Below are 13,425 nucleotides of genomic sequence, written 5' to 3'. Positions count from 1 at the left end.
CAAAAAATCTAAGCACAAAAAAATAATCATTTGTATTCCATTTTTTTATGTATAGTATTTATAAATAGATTTTAAAAAATAGGACATGAAATAATAAATCCCGAAATACAAGGAATTGGAAGACAAAAGTACCCAAAGCCCGAAATTTGCCAGGAATCAACAAGGTAGAAATAAAAACACGACAGAGGACATAAAAGGCACAGTATGTGAGTATGCAAGGGTGTATATGCGAGGGGAGTACGGGTGTGTAGGAAGATGGGATGCCTGTGTGTTTTTTGTGATTAGAAAAGTGTGAGGAGTTGTTAAGTGAATGAGTAAGGAAAATGGTTGCTTTTGCGCAGATATGGGATATACATTCTCAAATAAAAATATATAGTTTGTTTATTTTTGTCCTATCATGATGGAACGGTGCCAACCCCACATCCTAGACACCCACTTGAGCAACCCACCCACTAAGGAGAAGTTTTATTCGTTTTATAGGCCTACTGCAAGTAGCCTATGCAGCCCTGACAGAAAGATGAAGGTGGTCAGAGACCCACTAAAGCCGCATCATCCCCTCAATAATCTGAGCCTGCCTGGCAGGGTAGGTCAAAAAGCCAAAGCCCCCAGATGGGTGAGCATAATATACAAGGATTTTCTCAAAGCATCTAATGAGAACCTTGACGACCTCGTACCTAGACGGTTGGAATTCTGGTGGAATACCTCACCCAGGTAGTGGCAGTGCTGGAAACACTGGCTGCAGTAACCCATGGGGAGGGAGTCACACTCAGACAAATCAGAGAGGGGGACTATTATTGTGGCCCTGCCAGCACAGAATAATCAAACGGCCTGACACACAGAGGTGCTTGGGAAGATGGGTCACAACAGAGGACCAGCATGTGTGGGTGTTGGGGGAAGGGGTTTATCCGAGCTCCATTAGCTAGGACTAGATATTGGTTAATTAAATCTGTAGGTCGATCTATGGCTGGAAGGGGAGAAAGGGGCAGAGGTGTTTGTTTGAGAGGGGTGGGGTGAGTGAGTGTATGCATCCCACATCTGTTGACAACATTTTGGAATTTCTACTGCCAGTCCTTGTTATAGGTAACGATCCTTCGTAGAAGTGTTTATATTATTATGCACATTAATCGTCAATTGTGGGAAGAAATTAAGATATGCAAGATTTATTTATATATATTTTTCAATGTTTTTTAATAATGATGCAGTACAACCGAGGTCAAAACGTTAGAAATTATGTTGGCTGCAAATCTGGTTCTGTACTGTAGGTGGCACCATGTGCTCTTTTTAAAGGATGGGCCCCAATCTCTTTACCTTTCACGCGTGAGTTCCAAATATCTCTAATGGCCCCAGCGTGAGTTTTTTAAAGTGCGTGATGTCAGAATGCCCTCACTGATTGTTATGCAACAGGACAGTTAACCTGGGCGGTCAATTTGAAATGATTTTGGAACAATGTTTCTTTTCTAACAACAATTTGAATTGAGGTGTGTTCCACCTCCTCATGAATTCACAATGAACTATCCCATTTCACTGTTGCGGACAATTTATGTTTGAGGATTTACTGAACCGGACAAGCTTCTCTCTTCGATGAAAGCCCAAGCACCTCCCCAGTGTTTCCCCAGATCAAGTATGCAGACATTTGCCCAGTCTAGCACAAACTTTTCCCCCTGGCACATTTTCTGGCTGGCGCTCGCATTGCCTTCATTGTTGTTATCCTTACAAATAATAACTTGTGTGCGTTCCAATCAAAGTAAATACCTTATATTCTGTATATCGTTAACACAGTTTCCAAAGAAGGGCCAGATGTATACAGAATGGTGTCGTCTGCGTAGAGGTGGATCAGGGAATCACCCGCAGCAAGAGCGACATCATTGATATATACAGAGAAAACAGTCTGCCCGAGAATTGAACCCTGTGGTACCCCCATAGAGACTGTCAGAGGTCTGGACAACAGGCCCTCCGATTTGACACACTGAACTCTATCTGAGAAGTAGTTGGCGATCCAGGTGAGGCAGTCATTTGAGAAACCAAGGCTGTTGAGTCTGCCGATAAGAATACGGTGATTGACAGAGTCGAAAGCCTTGGCCAGGTCGATGAAGACGGCTGCACAGTACTGTCTTTTATCGATGGCAGTTATATCGTTTAGTACCTTGAGCGTGGCTGAGGTACACCCGTGACCTGATCGGAAACCTGATTGCACAGCGGAGAAGGTACGGTGAGATTCGAAATGGTCAGTGATCTGTTTGTTAACTGGCTTTCGAAGACTTTAGAAAGGCAGGGCAGGATGGATATAGGTCTGTAACAGTTTGGGTCTAGTGTCACCCCCTTTGAAGAGGGGGATGACCGTGGCAGCTTTCCAATCTTTAGGGATCTTGGACGATACGAAAGAGAGGTTGAACAGACTGGTAATAAGAGTTGCAACAATGGCAGCAGATAATTTTAGAACGAGAGGATCCAGATTGTCTAAGGTTTTGCAGCTCTTTCAGAACATCTGCTATCTGGATTTGGGTGAAGGAGAACCTGTGGAGGCTTGGGCAAGTAGCTGCGGGGGATGCTGAGTTGTTGGCCGGGGTAGGGGTAGCCAGGAGGAAAGCATGGCCAGCCGTAGAGAAATGCTTATTGAACATCTCGATTATCGTGGATTTATCGGTGGTGACAGTGTTTCCTAGCCTGAGTGCAGTGTGCAGCTGGGAGGAGGTGCTCTTATTCTCCATGGACTTTACAGTGTCCCAAATCTTATTGGAGTTTGGTTCCTGACTTCCCTGAAAAGTTGCATTTCGCGGGGACTATTCGATGCTAGTGCAGTCCGCAACAGGATGTTTTTGAGCTGGTCGAGGGCAGTCAAGTCTGGAGTGAACCAAGGGCTATATCTGCTCTGAGTTCCACATTTTTTGAAAGGGGCATGCTTATTTAAGATGGTGAGGAAATTACTTTTAAAAGAACGATCATGCATCCTCTACTGACAGGATGAGGTCAATATCCTCCCAGGATACCCGGACCAAGTAGATTAGAAAGGCCTGCTCGCAGAAGTGTTTTAGGGGTGGTCGTTTGACCACGGACCCATAGCGGATACAGGCAATGAGGCAGTGATCGCTGAGATCCTGATTGAAAACAGCAGAGGTGTATTTGGAGGGCAAGTTGGTCAGGATAATATCTATGAGGGTGCCCATGTTTATGGATTTAGGGTTGTACCTGGTGGGTTCCTTGATAATTTGTGTGAGATTGAAGGCATCAAGCTTAGATTGTAGGATTGCCGGGGTGTTAAGCATATCCCGGTTTAGGTCACCTAACAGAACGAACTCTGAAGATACAGTTGAGATGGAAGTTTACATACACCTAAGTCAAATACATTTAAACTCAGTTTTTCACAATTCCTGACATTTAATCCTAGGACAAATTCTCTGTCTTAGGATCACCACTTTATTTTAAGAATGTAAAATGTCAGAATAATAGTAGAGAGAATGATTTATTTCAGCTTTAATTTCTTTCATCACATTCCCAGCGGGTCAGAAGTTTACATACACTTAATTAGTATTTGGTAGCATTGCCTTAATTGTTTAACTTGAGTCAAACATTTCGGGTTGCCTTCAACAAGCTTCCCACAATAAGTTGGCCGAATTTTGGCCCATTCCTCCTGACAGAGTTGGTGTAACTGAGTCAGGTTTGTAGGCCTCCTTGCTTGCACACGCTTTTTCAGTTCTGCCCACACATTTTCTATAGGATTGAGGTCAGGGCTTTGTGATGGCCACTCCAATACCTTGACTTTGTTGTCCATAAGCAATTCTGCCACAACTTTGAAAGTATGCTTGGGGTCATTGTCCATTTGGAAGACCCATTTGCGACCAAGCTTTAACTTCCTGACTGATGTCTTGAGATGTTGCTTCAATATATCCACATAATTTTTCTTCCACATGATGCCATCCATTTTGTGAAGTGCACAAGGCCCTCCTGCAGCAAAGCACCCACACAACATGATGCTGCCACCCCTGTGCTTCATGGTTGGGATGGTGTTCTTTGGCTTGCAAGCCTCCCCCTTTTTCCTCCAAAACATAACTATGGTCATTATGGCCAAACAGTTCTATTTTTGTTTCATCAGACCAGAGAACATTTCTCCAAAAAGTATAATCCTTGTCCCCATGTGCAGTTGCAAACCGTAGTCTGGCTTTTTTATGGCGGTTTTGGAGCAGTGGCTTCTTCCTTGCTGAGCGGCATTTCAGGTTATGTCGATATAGAACTCGTTTTACTGTGGATATAGATACTTTTGTACGTGTTTCCTCCAGCATCTTCACAATGTCCTTTGCTGTTGTTCTGGGATTGATTTGCACTTTTTGCACCAAAGTACGCTCATCTCTAGGAGACAGAACGTATCTCCTTCCTGAGCGGTATGATGGCTGCGTGGTCCCATGGTGTTTATACTTGCGTACTATTGTTTGTACAGATGAACGTGTTCCTTCAGGCGTTTGGAAATTGCTCCCAAGGATGAACCAGACTTGTGGAGGTCTACAAATTTTTTCAGAGTTTTTTTCTGCAACTCCTCCCCCTTTGGCAGTTCTATCTTGATGGAAAATATTGTAGTTGGGGATGGAAATCTAAATTTTTGGTGGCCTTCCTAAGCCAGGATTTAGACATGGCAAGGACATCAGGGTTGGCGGAGTGTGCTAAAGCAGTGAGTAAAACAAACTTTGCGAGGAGGCTTCTGATGTTAACATGCATGAAACCAAGGCTTTTACGGTTACAGAAGTCAACAGATGAGAACGCCTGGGGACACGCAGGGCCTGGGTTAACCTCCACATCACTCAAGGAACAGAGGAGGAGTAGGATCAGGGTACGGCGAAAGGCTATCAAAACTGGTCATCTAGTGCGTTGGGGACAGAGAATAAAAGGAGCAGATTTCTGGCTCTGGTAGGATAGATTCAGGGCATAATGTACAGAAATGGGTATGGTAGGGTACGGGTACAGTGGAGGTAAACTTAGGCATTGAGTGACGATAAGAGAGGTTGCATCTCTGGACGCACTAGTTAAGCTGGGTGAGGTCACCGCATGTGTGGGAGGTGTGACAAAAGAGGTATCTGAGGCATGTTGAGTGGGACTAGGGGCTCCGCAGTGAACTAAAACAATGATAACTATCCTAAACAACAGTATACAAGGCATATTGACATTAGAGAGAGACAAAGCGAGGCATAAAGCAATCACAGGTGTTGATTGGGAGAGTTAGCTAAGACAACAATGGGTAAGACAACAGCTAATCAGCTAAGACAACAGGTAAAATGGCGATGAATGGGCAGAGAGGGTGAGTTAACTACACACAGGGCCTAAGTTTGAGGCTGGGGCCAACAGATAAACAAAAATAAACAAAATGGAGTACCATGATTAATGAACAGTCCAGCAGGCATCAGCTATGTAGCCAAGTGATCATAGGGTCCAGTGAACAGCAATAGATGAAACAGGGAAGCCGCTAGCTAGCCTTTACTACGCTAGCAAGCGGGAGACAGAGAGTAAAAAAAAAAGAAAAGTTAGCAGGCCGGGGCTCCGACGTCCGGCAAAGGCCATTTGAGGACACAATGGATTACGTCGGCAGACCAGTCATGATGGAACGGCGGGGCTCCGTGTCGACAAAGGGTCCAGGCCAGTTGGCAAAAGAGGTATTGTAGCTGGAGTAATTTTGTTTGCTAGCCGGGAGATGCGCCTGGCTTGTGGCTAACTGGTGCTAGCTTCGGGACAAGGGAATTAGCCACTATAGCCACTCGGTAGCAGCTAGGTAGCAGCAATGATCTGATGCAAAGGTTCAGAGCTTACGGCAAGAATCCGGTGGTGTAGTGGCTTCTAGTCGTGTTAGTGAAGAAGGGAGGCATCAGCTGTGTAGCCGAGTGATCATAGGGTTCACTGAGCAGGCCGGGAGGTGGGCCTGGCTCAAGGCTAGCTTCGGGGCTGGCCCACTCGGTGGCAGCTAGCTAGCTGTGATGATCAGGAGTAATGGTCCAGGGCTTACAGCAGGAATCCGGTGTTGTAGTGGAGAAAAACAGTCCGATACTGGCAGGCTGGCAAGTATTATCCAGGCTAAAAGCGGCTGGTGTCTGTGCAAAAGGCCGCTAGCAGTGGCTAACAATGACTAAATAGCTAGTCGCTAATTAGCTTCTGATGGAGGTTCTGGCTATAAGGTCTAAAAATAGCAGATCCGTATGACATTAGGTGAGGTGGGTTGTCGGAAGGTATATTTAATTTAAAAATCGAAAAAGAGATTGAAAATATATTGAAATATATACAAAAAATATGAAAAATACCAGATTTACAAACAACGTCTGCACTGCTACGCCATCTTGGGTACAAAATGATGCACATAACACTGCAATGTTGTGTTGTATTGGAGAGAGTCTCAGTCTTAAATCATTTTCCACACATAGTCTGTGCCTGTATTTAGTATTCATGCTAGTGAGGGCCAAGAATCCACTCTCACATAGATACATGGTTGCAAAGGACATCAGTGTCTTAACAGCACAATTTGCCAAGGCAGGATACTCTGAGCGCAGCCCAATCCAGCAATCTGTCAGTGGCTTCTGATTAAATTCAATTTTCACAGAACTGCTTGTTGCAATTTCGATGAGGCTCTCTTGTTCAGATATCGGTAAGTGGACTGGAGGCAGGGCATGGAAGGGATAACGAATCCAGTTGTTTGTGTCATCATTTTCGGGAAAGTACCTGCGTAATTGCGCACCTAACTCACTCAGGTGCTTCACTATATCCCGTTTGACATTGTCCGTAAGCTTGAGTTCATTTGCACACAAAAAAATCTGACAATGATGTAAAGACCTGTGTGTTGTCCTTGTTAATGCAGACAGACAAGAGCTCCAACTTCTTAATCATAGCCTCAATTTTGTCCCGCACATAGAATATAGTTGCAGAGGGCCCCTGTAATCCTAGATTCAGATCATTCAGGCGAGAAAAAACATCACCCAGATAAGCCAGTCGTGTGAGAAACTCGTCATCATGCAAGAGGTCAGACAAAAGAAAAGTATAGTCAGTAAAGGAAACTTTAAGCTGGTCTCTCAATTTAAAAAAATGTGTCAATACTTTGCCCCTTGATAACCAGCGCACTTCGTATGTTGTAAAAGCGTTACATGCCCATATCATTGCATAGTGCAGAAAATATTACGAGAGTTCAGGGGCCTTGCTTTAACAAAGTTAACCATTTTCACTGTAGTGTCCAAAACTTCTTTCAAGCTGTCAGGCATTCCCTTGGCAGCAAGAGCCTCTCGTGGATGCTGCAGTGTACCCAAGTGGCATCGGGAGCAACTGCTTGCATGTGAGTATCCACTCCACTATGTCTCCCTGTTATGGCTTTTGCGCCATCAGTACAGATAACAACATGAGCAGCAGCTAAGTTTGGCTACATACGGACCGTTAGTGGAATTCTGTTAATTATTTGACTAGGCTACCTGTATTTGATATTTTGTTGTTATTTCACTGAACACTAGATGGTTGAATTTTATTTTTGGCAGTGAAACGAGGCTACTCAGGTGAGAAAAAAAACTCACTCAAATGTATAGCCCCATTGGAAAATATCAATGTACTGGTTGAAAATGTGAAGAAAAAATATATAATAATAAATAAATAATAAATAAATATATATATATATATATATATATATATATATATATATACACACATAGTTGAAGTCGGAAGTTTACATACACTTAAGTTGGAGTCATTAAAACTCGTTTTTCAATCACTCCACAAATTTCTTGTTAACAAACTAGAGTTTTGGCAAGTCGGTTAAGACATCTACTTTGTGCATAACAAAAGTAATTCTTCCAACAATTGTTTACAGACAGATTATGTCACTTATAATTCCCTGGTTCACAACTCCAGATCATTTAAACAAGTATTGGAAACAATAAAACACTATGAAAAATCTGGGAAACCAGGCCTGGTATTCATAGCTGACTTTGAAAAGGCCTTTGATAAAGTACAACTTGAATTTATATATAAATGTCTGGACTATTTTCAATTTTGGAGAATCTCTTATACAATGGGTTAAAGTTATGTACAGTAACCCTAGGCGTAAAATAGCAAATAACGTCTACGTATCAGAAAGAGGAGTAAAACAAGATATTTATTATGGCCATGGAAATGTAACCGTTTAAAATCAGATCCAACGATAGTGTCAAGGGGCTATAAATCCAAGGTTTAAAAACAAATGTGTCCTTGTATGCTGATGACTTATTTTCTATTTTAAATTTTAAATCTGGATCCCTGCACAGCTTCATCAAGGATCTAGAAAATGTTTCTTACCTCTCTGGATTAAAACCAAATCATGATAAGTGATATGTATTGGATCTCTAAAAAAAATACAACTTTTACATTCCTGTGTAGTTTACCAATAAAATGGCTCGACAGTGAAGTGGACATACTCGGTATTCATATCCTGGAAGAATGAAAGGATCTCACTGCAACACATTTTATAGAAAGTTTGCCAAATCAGATAAGATTTTGCTACCATGGAAGGACAACACCTGTCTATTTGTGGAAAAATCACCCTGATTAATTATTTAGTCATATCCCAGTTTACCTATTTACTTATGGCCCTGCCTACACCTAACGACTTGTTTTTTTATTTTTTATTACGTGAACAAAAAAATATTCCACTTTATTTGGAACGGCAAGCCAGACATCATTAAACAGACCTAGTTATATAATGAATATGAATTCAGAGGGCAGAAATGAAATATTAAAGCATTGGATCTCTCACTAAAGGCTTCAGTCATACAAAAACTACAGTTAAATCTGAACTGGTTCTCTAGCAGATTAGTAATAATGGCTCACCCCGTGTTCAAGAATGGCCCTTTTCCCTTCATACAGATTACAACCTCTCACTTTCGGTTATATAAAAATGAAATAATCTGTAAAATATTGCTATTTTTAAAACAAGCAGCAGAAAGCTGGTTGCAATTTCAGTTGAATCCACCAGAAGAGAGAAGAAATATTCTAAGAAATATTATGGTTAAACTCAAATATACTTATTGATATAAAAACATTTTTTGAAAAAAAAAAACAACCAAGTATAATCTTTGTAAATGATATCACAAATAGGACTCGTGGAGTTGTCACACATGCAGCTAACAGAAATATATGGAAATGTTTGCTCAATCCAAAATGACAACCAACTGATTGTAGCATTACCCCAAAAATGGAGGAGGCAAGTGGAAAGGGGAAAAGGTAAGGAAGGCACTTGTCTGTCAGCCCTGCATTAAAAACCAAAATTGGGTAAAGAAAATTGTGATAAATAATAAAGCATACCAGTTTAATTTAATACAGGTTGCAAAATAGTTGGAAGGAGATTTTCAATGTGCCAATTCCATGGTACACAAAACTAGTTTTTCAATTTAAAGGACTCTACAAAATTATTGCAACCAATAAAATGTTATATACAATACCAGTCAAAAGCTTGGACACACCTACTAATTCAAGGGTGGTTCTTTATTTTTACTATTTTCTACATTGTAGAATAGTGAACACATCACAACTATGAAATAACACAGGAATCATGTAGTAACCAAAAAAGTGTTAAACAATTCAAAATATATTTTACATTTCAGATTCTTCAAAGTAGCCACCCTTTGCCTTGATGACAGCTTTCCACACTCTTGGCATTCTCTCAACCAGCTTCACCTGGAATGCTTTTCCAACAGTCTTGAAGGAGTTCCCACATATGCTGAGCACTTGTTGGCTGCTTTTCCTTCCCTCTGCGGTCCAACTCATCCCAAACCATCTCAATTGGGTTGAGGTTGGGTGATTGTGGAGGCCAGGTCATCTGAAGCAGCACTCCATCACTCTCCTTCTTGGTCAAATAGCCCTTACAAAGCCTGGAGGTGTGATGGGTCATTGTCCTGTTGAAAAAAAAATGATAGTCCCACTAAGCGCAAACCAGATGGGATGTTTTAATTTTTTTATTTAACCTTTATTTAACTATGCAAGTCAGTTAAGAACAAATTCTTATTTACAATGGCCTACACCGGCCAAACCCGGACGACACTGAGCCAATTGTCTGCCGCCCTATGGGACTCCCAATCACGGCCGGTTGTGATACAGCCTGGATGGTGTATCGCTGGTGTATCACTGCAGAATGCTGAGGTAGCCATGCTGGTTAAGTGTGCCTTGAATTCTAAATAAATCACTGACAGTGTCACCAGCAAAGCACCCCCACACCATCACACCTCCATGCTTCATGGTAGGAACCACACATGCAGAGATCATCCATTCACCTAATCTGTGTATCACAAAAATACAGCGGTTGGAACCAAAAATAGAAAATTTGGACTCATCAGACCAAAGGACAGATTTCCACCGGTCGAATGTCCATTGCTCGTGTTTCTTGGTCCAAGCAAGTCTCCTCTTATTATTGGTGTCCTTTAGTAGTGGTTTCTTTGCAGCAATTCGACCATGAAGGCCTGATTCATGCAGTCTCCTATGAACAGTTGATGTTGAGATTTGTCTGTTACTTGAACTCTGTGAAATATTTATTTGGGCTGCAATCTGAGGCTGCAGCAGAGGGAACTCTGGGTCTTCCTTTCCTGTGGCGGTCCTCATGAGAACCAGTTTCATCATAGCGCTTGATGGTTTTGCACTTTAAGAAACTTTCTAAATTCTTAACATTTTCCAGATTGACTGACCTTCATGTATTAAAGTAATAATGGACTGTTGTTTCTCTTTGCTTATTTGAGCTAAATATGAACTTGATATTTTACCAAACAGAGCTATCTTCTGTATACCACCCCTACCATGTCACAACACAACTGATTGGCTCAAACACATCAAGAAATAAATTCCACAAATAATCTTTTAACAAGAAACACCTGTTAATTGAAATGAGTGTGTATAGGTTGTCATCAAGGCAAAGGGTGACTACATTTGATTTGTTTAACACTTTTTTGGTTACTACATGATTCCATTTGTTATGTCATAGTTTTGATGCCTTCACTATTATTCTACAATGTAGAAAATAGTAAAAATAAAGAAAAACCCTTGAATGAGTAGGTGTGTACAAACTTTTGACTTGTACTGTATTAGCAGTATACAACCATCCCAGCTCTGCAGATTTTGCTGCGAAGAGACAGAATCATTTTGGGACAACAAGATGGCGCCGGAGGGGAGGGCTACCGTCTTATCGGCTCTTAACCAACCATTCTTCTTTTTTATTTTTTTCGTTGTTCGTAACCTGTTTTGAACTTAATATTGCTGCTACCGTCTCTTATGACCGAAAAGAGCTTCTGGACATCAGAACTGGGATTACCGTAAATTCCGGACTATAAGCCACAACTTTTTTCCCAGGCTTTGAACCTCGCGGCTTAAACAATGACGCGGCTAATATATGGATTTTTCCCGCTTTCAATTTTTTTTTTTTTTTTAAAACACATTCTGTGACGTGCTCAGTTTTTTGGCGGCATGAAGCTTTCATTAGACCAATGAAATTGCCGAACTGGTTAAGGTCAAACAACTTTTTTGTTTACTGTTTAGATTAAATCGAGCGCTCTCAAACTTCCCATCATTCTGATTACGGTAGTCATTTTGTCACCCTCATCATGGCAAAGACACGGAAAAATGCATATTATGCAGCTTTCAAGTTGAAGGTGATTGATCTGGCTGTTGGAAAATGAAATATAGCTGCTGCACGGGAGCTTGGTCTTAATGAGTCGATGATAAGACGTTGGAAACAGCAGCGTGAGGAATTGACTCAGTGCAAAAAGACAACTAAAGCTTACTGCTAATTTTTAATTTTTTGTTACAAGCCGTGTTTTGTTAACCTCTATGGGACCGGCGGGGCGAATTCGTCCCACCTACGTAACAGCCAGTTGAATCCTGTGGCGCGATTTTTAAAACGTTTGAAATACTATTACTTCAATTTCTCAAACATATGACTATTTTACAGCTATTTAAAGACAAGACTCTCGTTAATCTAACCACACTGTCCGATTTCAAAAAGGCTTGACAACGAAAGCAAAACATTAGATTATGTCAGGAGAGTGCCCAGCCAGAAATAATCAGACACCCATTTTTCAAGCTAGCATATAATGTCACAAAAACCCAAACCACAGCTAAATGCAGCACTAACCTTTTATGATCTTCATCAGATGACACACCTAGGACATTATGTTATACAATACATGCATGTCTGTTCAATCAAGTTCATATTTATATCAAAAACCAGCTTTTTACATTAGCATGTGACGTTCAGAAAAAGCATACCCCCCGCAAACTTCCGGGGAATTTACTAATAATTTGCTAAATTACTCACGATAAACGTTCACAAAAAGCATAACAATTATTTTAAGAATTATAGATACAGAACTCCTCTATGCACTCGATATGTCCGATTTTAAAATAGCTTTTCGGATGAAGCACATTTTGCAATATTCTAAGTACATAGCCCAGCCATCACGGGCTAGCTATTTAGACACCCACCCAGTTTAGCCTTCACCAAAATCACATTTCCTATAAGAAAAATGGTCTTACCTTTCCTGTTCTTCGTCAGAATGCACTCCCAGGACTTCTACTTCAATAACAAATGTAGGTTTGGTCCCAAATAATCCATCGTTATATCCAAACAGCGGCGTTTTGTTCGTGCGTTCTAGACACTATCAGAATGCTAAATCACGGTCGTGCGCATGGCACAGAACGTGACAAAAAATGTCTAAATATTCCATTACCGTACTTCGAAGCATGTCAACCTCTGTTTAAAATCAATTTTTATGCAATTTATCTCGTAGAAAAGCGATAATATTCCGACCGGGAATCTGCAATTAGCTAAACAGCCGAAGGAAAATACTGCACGGCGTCGAATCGCGCACGCGCCTAATTCTATTGTCCTCTGATGGGACACTTGGAAAAGGGGATTCTGTGTTTCAGCCTGAGGCTGCCTTGTCATCGTTCAGGTTTTTCCCGGGTTCTGAGAGCCTATTGGAGCCCTAGGAATTGTCACGTTACAGCTAAGATCCTGACTCTTCAATAAACAGAAGCAAGAACAACAACACCTTGTCAGACAGGGTACTTCCTGCATGAAACCTTCTCAGGTTTTTGCCTGCCATATGAGTTCTGTTATACTCACAGACACCATTCAAACAGTTTTAGAAACTTTAGGGTGTTTTCTATCCAAACCTGAACAATAATATGCAAATTCTAGCTTCTGAGTTGGTGTAGGAGGCAGTTAAAAATGGGCACATATTTTTTCCAAAATTCTCAATACTGCCCCCTAGCCCGTAGAGGTTAAAGCCTATTTATTTCTGTTACAAGCCGTGTTTCGTTAAAGCCTGTGTAAAGTTCATTTGTTTCAATGTACGGGTAGGCACCTGCGGCTTATAGACATGTGCGGCTTATTTATGTTCAAAATAATATATATTTTTTTAATTCAGTGGGTGCGCTTAATAGTCCGGAAATTAC

The 13,425-nt window shown here is 41.2% G+C and overlaps 1 protein-coding gene across 4 annotated transcripts in view; it reads right to left on the bottom strand.

Annotated features, from left to right (window-relative positions):
- LOC115166170 (nuclear receptor coactivator 3) overlaps positions 1-13,425 on the bottom strand; it is a 123,175-nt gene that overhangs the window by 24,433 nt on the left and 85,317 nt on the right. The gene's annotated exons all lie outside the window — the stretch shown is intronic.

Source organism: Salmo trutta, chromosome 28, assembly GCF_901001165.1.
Source record: "Salmo trutta chromosome 28, fSalTru1.1, whole genome shotgun sequence".
In the NCBI taxonomy this organism is placed as follows: domain Eukaryota; kingdom Metazoa; phylum Chordata; class Actinopteri; order Salmoniformes; family Salmonidae; genus Salmo; species Salmo trutta.
The sequence above is the reverse complement of the archived record's forward strand: the minus strand, read 5'-3'. Positions and strand labels throughout refer to the sequence as shown.